The following is a 6,271-nucleotide window of genomic DNA, read 5'->3' as shown; positions in this document are numbered from 1 at the left end:
TGTACTGGGGGATGCGTGTGGGTTTCTGCAAGTTGACTGTCTGCTTGAGGATCCGTTAAAAGTTCCCACAAATGATACATTAACGAATGATACATTAACGCGCTAAAACGATGCTAATAAGTACTAACCGCTCAGGCACTAAATATTTCGGTGACAATGAGCATTAGGCAGTCTCACTATGTCAGTGTAGCACAACCTGGAGTGCTGGGGTCGTCCACACCCACCCCCTCAATTACCTCATGACATCCAACCTCAGTTGTTTACTTTTCACGCAGACTCTGCTGCTCTTGTGAAGGGTACCTGCTTAGCACTTCGAGGGATGCATCAATATAGCGCAATGCCACGAGCGTGCCTGATGCTTTACGTGCGCTTTTGCCTCAAGTGCAACCATCCTCCACATGTGCCAATAGCTATGGCTAAACACTTATAAGGTCCCAAAGGCAAGACCTATTGGCTATGCCAATGCTTGTTTAAAGGGGCCTCGAAACGGGTCTCTATCGGGCTGTTTTAGGCCCTGACGGTTTTTTCCCGGACTGCAGCGACAGCAGGCACATCTATTTCCGGGGGGTTCACACTGCTCACTTCTCACTAGTGGAAAAGTTACGGCATGACGTCATGCCAGGTGAGCGTTGTAGGGGAAGGGAAGGTCTTTTTAAAACGCAGGAGCAGCAACATCGTTGCGGTGTCACCAGGGCTTTAAGTGGAAGCTTTTTCAATATTATAAAAAACAAGCCATTGTTGCTGCTTATTTATCTTATTCAACTAACATCCATTAACAAAGCCAATAGTCCTGGCTTGTCGTAGGTGTAATGTTACTTGTATCATATATCTGGATGCAATGACAGAAACAGCAAAATACAAGTCAGGCGGCACACTTTGCTAAGCACAGATGTTAGGTTGTGTTTTAAGCCACGCCCTTAATTATATCGGCCACGCCTCTTTGAGACCCTAATTTGTCACTGCCTCCGCCGGCTCTGTGCTCTAAATAAAACTATAGAAAAAACCACAGGAGTGTAACCCGTAGACCCAACTGAGATCAGGGTGATAACAATGTAATTGCAACAGTATCTCAGTAGGAGTTATTAAATTATTTGTAATCGTATGTACAAGACATTACAAACACACAAAGAGAAAAAAGAGGCTACAAGAGTTTTTTGGTCAATGCGCCCGTAGGCGTCATATATTAAGGGAAGATTAACAAATTATAGCAGCACTATACGGTACAATTACCAAAACAACCCTAAGGGAAAAAGTGTACAATGTGCTCGTGACAAAAGTGTGACGGCGCAAGTGACAACGTGTATAAAACCATAGCAAGGGGCGCAACACAGTAAATACAAGGTATGTACAATTCAAGGTTCCGAGCAATAGTTCCAATTATTCATTTAAAAGTTCTCAGGGAGTAATTTTTCGGGGAACCAAAAAAGATCAAAAAGCGCCAAAAGCATTTGGAGCTGATGGGAACAGGTCGACGACGTTTCGATCCTTAATAAATTCGGATCATCCTCAGGACCAGGGTCGTTAATTTCAGGGAGTGCTGTGGCCCAGGTTAAGGGGAACTTGGTTAGCTAAGGTTCCGGGTAAGTAGATTCACGGTCACGGTGTGTCCAGGAGAGACATCGAGGGACTCGGAGTAAGTTCAAGCGTCTCGCAGGAGCGGAGCAGCGGAACCGGAGGGGCGCAGAGAGGCGCTTCAATGTATTCAGAAGGCAGGTCAGGGGAGTAGTGGTCCAAAAATTCCACAAGGTATACACACGTCCGTGGCGGCTTGGTATACCTTGTGGAATTTTTGGACCACTACTCCCCTGACCTGCCTTCTGAATACATTGAAGCGCCTCTCTGCGCCCCTCCGGTTCCGCTGCTCCGCTCCTGCGAGACGCTTGAACTTACTCCGAGTCCCTCGATGTCTCTCCTGGACACACCGTGACCGTGAATCTACTTACCCGGAACCTTAGCTAACCAAGTTCCCCTTAACCTGGGCCACAGCACTCCCTGAAATTAACGACCCTGGTCCTGAGGATGATCCGAATTTATTAAGGATCGAAACGTCGTCGACCTGTTCCCATCAGCTCCAAATGCTTTTGGCGCTTTTTGATCTTTTTTGGTTCCCCGAAAAATTACTCCCTGAGAACTTTTAAATGAATAATTGGAACTATTGCTCGGAACCTTGAATTGTACATACCTTGTATTTACTGTGTTGCGCCCCTTGCTATGGTTTTATACACGTTGTCACTTGCGCCGTCACACTTTTGTCACGAGCACATTGTACACTTTTTCCCTTAGGGTTGTTTTGGTAATTGTACCGTATAGTGCTGCTATAATTTGTTAATCTTCCCTTAATATATGACGCCTACGGGCGCATTGACCAAAAAACTCTTGTAGCCTCTTTTTTCTCTTTGTGTGTTTGTAATGTCTTGTACATACGATTACAAATAATTTAATAACTCCTACTGAGATACTGTTGCAATTACACTAAATAAAACTATGTCTCATAGTAGCTCAGAGGCTACCACGGTTTCCAGGGGGCGTCCTGCAGTGTGCAAGGGACAGTCTGCAAGAGGCTACGGGCAAAAATTGACCAAGTCGAGTAAAGATAAGTTATTAGCCTATGAACGTCAACTTGTTTCTCTAATGGAAATAGAACCAGACACATCCTGCTCTCCTCAACGTCGTCATACGCGTCGCCACCTCCCTCTTGTACTCGGAAGTATATTTAAAATAAAAAAAAAGGCCTGTTTACGGAAGACACATTGAAAGCTGCATTGCGACCGGAAGTGATGAGTGTTACCATGGTGACGAAGCCTGCGCGGGACGCTTGAGCCAGGTAGTCTGTTTCGTAAACATTCGCAGGCACTGCTGGACGGCTGGTGTAAAGAGAAGGGTGCGAAAACGGAGGCCAAGTCTGACGACTGCGAGGAGGTAAGAATTCTTGCGGAAAAAAGAAAGTGCTAATGATTGATATGAGGGGACAAGTTCCTGATCTACCACGGCACCCTCCCAGTGATTATACTGCACCCGTACAAATCAGCTCGGCACTTCACCCTGCTATGCTGCTTAGACAAAAGATAAACAGATCAGTACGTTGCCGCTCGTATTTGTTCCACTGCAAGCGATAGATGTTTTCCCAGACCTTACGCCAACCTTGTGTGCTGCTATGAAGCGATACATTTGGGCTATAAAAACACAAGGGGCTATGAGCGACGTAGAGCTTTCAGAGGCTGGACTAAATAACATAACATCATGACTTTGAAAAGTTATGGGCAGGTTAGTGAAATTTCTTGTCTGAGCTTCTATTAGTGGATACATTTTATATCAGGTTAGGCATTAGTCATACACTAAAAAGTGTTTCTAGTATGTAAAAATGTTTTATTGTCTTGAATTTGTTCATTTTTATGGTCTGGCTTGGCAGCACAAGTGATCCAGACAATTATGAACATCACGAGAGACGGGTGTAGCGTCGCGCTACTAATGAAACCACAGACACTTCTTGATATGTATTATGGAGCTTTATTCTAACGTCGTACACCAGCACTGTCCCTATCCTGACTGCCCCCTCTCCAACTGACTCCTCCTCTTCCCCTGCTCCTTGGTTCCGCCCTCCCCAGCTACTAGACTGCTGGCTATCTTACATCTCCCCTTTTCTTCATAAAATAACAGAGCAACAGTGCTCTAGTCCATCTCTTCGATGAGTCTCTGGGGTGGCCGGATCTCCCGACGTGGCCGCAGTGACATGTTCCCGGGGGACGCACTCGCCACTGGCTCACTTTGCTGACCTCGGTCCCCAGCGTCGATAAGGTCATGTTCTTCACCTGCCGGTGAGAGAGTCATGTCTTTCCCTGATCCATTTGTGTCCTGCAGACACTTCTTGAAGTGGGAAACATTTCTTGTTATTCTGCGCTGCTCAGATTCCGCGGTCAACATGGTGCCCTTCTGGCGGGTAACTACCAGTGGCTCATCACGGAACCGGGAGTCAGTTTTTTTCCGCTGTTCCTGTTTAACGAGAACAAGATCACCTTCATGCAAGGACGGAGACCTCGCCCTTCGTTTTGCATCAGCGTACGATTTCATTTTGTCTTTGTGGTGCTTGTCCGTCACTACCATTTCCTGATGGAGGAGGCTTGGTGATACGGCTTGCAAGGCGCCCTCCCATGTTGGGATGCGGTTCCTCATTGGTCGCCCTAGCATGAGGGTGGCAGGGCATTGTCCAGTAGTCGAGTGGGGTGTTGTCCGATATGCTCTGAGAACTTCCGTCAGAGCGACCTGGAGTTCTTTCGTCTCGGCGGACGCCTGCTGAAATGTCCTTTTAATTGTGGCCATGAACCTCTCAACGGTGCCATTTGCTTGGGGCCAGAGCGGCGTGACTTTCCGATGTTTGAAGTCCATGTGCTTTGCAAAGGCGCTGAATTCCTGTCCATTGAATGGGGGCCCATTATCTGTTTTGACTTCTCTGGGGACACCCCATGTTGCAAATACGTCGTCTAGTACTTTGAGAGTACAAGAGGCGCTAGTAGAAGAAATGATTTGAGCTATGGGAAAACGCGAGTATTCATCGATTATGACGATCACATATTGGCCAGACTGCAGTGGCCCATAAAAGTCCATGGCGATCTCTTGCCATACTCCACTGGGTAAAGTGGTCATCTGCAGCGGTGCCGGTGGATTGCATTGGCTGGTTAGCTGACAGAGATGACAGTCCTTTAGCGTGGATTCCACCATCTGATCCAGGAAAGGGAACCAGACGCGTTCCCGTAGGGCTCTCTTCGTGGACACCACCCCTCTATGGCCTTCATGAGCCAAGTCGATGACTCCCTGTCGCAGCTGACTGGGGATGACGAGTCGGTGGCTTCTTAGGATGATTCCTTCCGTGGTGACTGAGAGTTCCTCACATACATGCCGGAATGCCTGTATCTCTTTCCGGATGGTCGCATCAGCGTCTTCTTCTGGTGTCGTGTGTCTCCATTTATTCATGCGGATCCGGTGTACCACTGATTGCACGATGGCGTCCTGAGCAGTGGCCTCCCGAATGGCTTCCATGGGGATTGCCGGTGGCAGTGCTCGATCAGTCACGAAGTGAATATATTCCTCGGCAATCGATGGGTTCGATTCCACAGATGGTTGAGGGTGACGAGACATATAGTCAGCCGGGTTCTCCGCCTTCCCAGGTTTATGAATAATTGTGAACGTGTACTCCTGAAGTCGGAGACCCCATCTCTCAATTCTCGGCGGCATCTTAGACTTGGGGTTGCCGTATATGGTGAGAAGTGCCTGATGATCTGTAATCAGGGTGAAGTGCTTGCCATAAATGAAAACGTGGAAATGTTCGCACGCCCACACTACAGCAAGACTTTCCTTCTCCGGCTGTGAGTACTTCTTCTCAGGATCCGACAGGCTGCGGCTGGCATATGCAACGATCCGCCTCTGGTCAGCGTCGTCATCATATTGGGCCAGAATGGCACCTAAACCAACGGGGCTGGCATCGACAGTGATCTCTGTTTTCCGTCGTGGATTGAAATAGGACAGGCTGTCGGCCGACTCCACCGCCCGTTTTATCTCCTTGAACGCCCTCTCACACTCAGGTGTCCAGTCAAACGGCTGACCGAGCTTGGTCAGGACTCGAAGTGGGTGGCTGATGGTCGCGTAGTCCCGGATGTAGCGGGCACAATAGCTGGCCATCCCTAGAAAGGATCGCAAATCATTGACGTCCTGCGGGCTGTTGGTGTTATTCAATGTCGCAATCTTATCCGGGTCAGGCTTCATGCCCTCATCCGAGAAGATATGACCGAAGAACTTCAGAGTGGCCTTGTGAAATTCACACTTCTCTTTGTTCAGCGTCAGATTTGCGCCCAGCAGAGCATGGCAGACACGATCAAGAGCGATGTCATGCTCGGTCACGTCCGCTCCATAGACCAGGATGTCATCGCTGTAGTTCAGCGTGTTCGGAATGTGGTGGATGACCTGGCGGATAGCTTCCTGAAAAATCTCCGCAGCGGACGAGACACCAAAGCTCAGCCGTTTGTACCGGAACAGCCCTAGGTGCGTAGCGAACGTGGTGATGTAGCGAGACTTGACATTCAATTCCAACTGGTGATAACCTTTATTAAGGTCCAGCTTTGAAAACACCCTTGCGCCATTTAGAGCAGCGATCATATCGCTCAGGTGTGGTCCGGGGTGTCGCTCGCGTTCAATTGCGGTGTTGGGCAAACGCATGTCGACGCACAGTCTCACTTTGTTGGGGGTCCCCTTTTTCGGCACGATGACCACTGGGGATACC

At 48.5% G+C, this 6,271-nt stretch overlaps 1 protein-coding gene across 1 annotated transcript in view; it reads left to right on the top strand.

Moving 5' to 3' along the window:
* Window positions 1-2,808: 2,808 nt before the first annotated feature.
* The window catches only part of CCDC57 (coiled-coil domain containing 57), a 742,721-nt gene continuing 739,258 nt past the window's right edge, over window positions 2,809-6,271 (top strand). The window contains exon 1 of the mRNA XM_085617570.1: window positions 2,809-2,919. The gene's annotated coding sequence lies outside the window, so the exon portion shown is untranslated. The remainder of the gene's footprint in view (window positions 2,920-6,271) is intronic.

Source organism: Triturus cristatus, chromosome 7 (assembly GCF_964204655.1).
Source record: "Triturus cristatus chromosome 7, aTriCri1.1, whole genome shotgun sequence".
Classification (NCBI taxonomy): Eukaryota; Metazoa; Chordata; class Amphibia; order Caudata; family Salamandridae; genus Triturus; species Triturus cristatus.
Note: the sequence above shows the minus strand (reverse complement) of the source record. Positions and strands in the feature narration are given on the sequence as shown.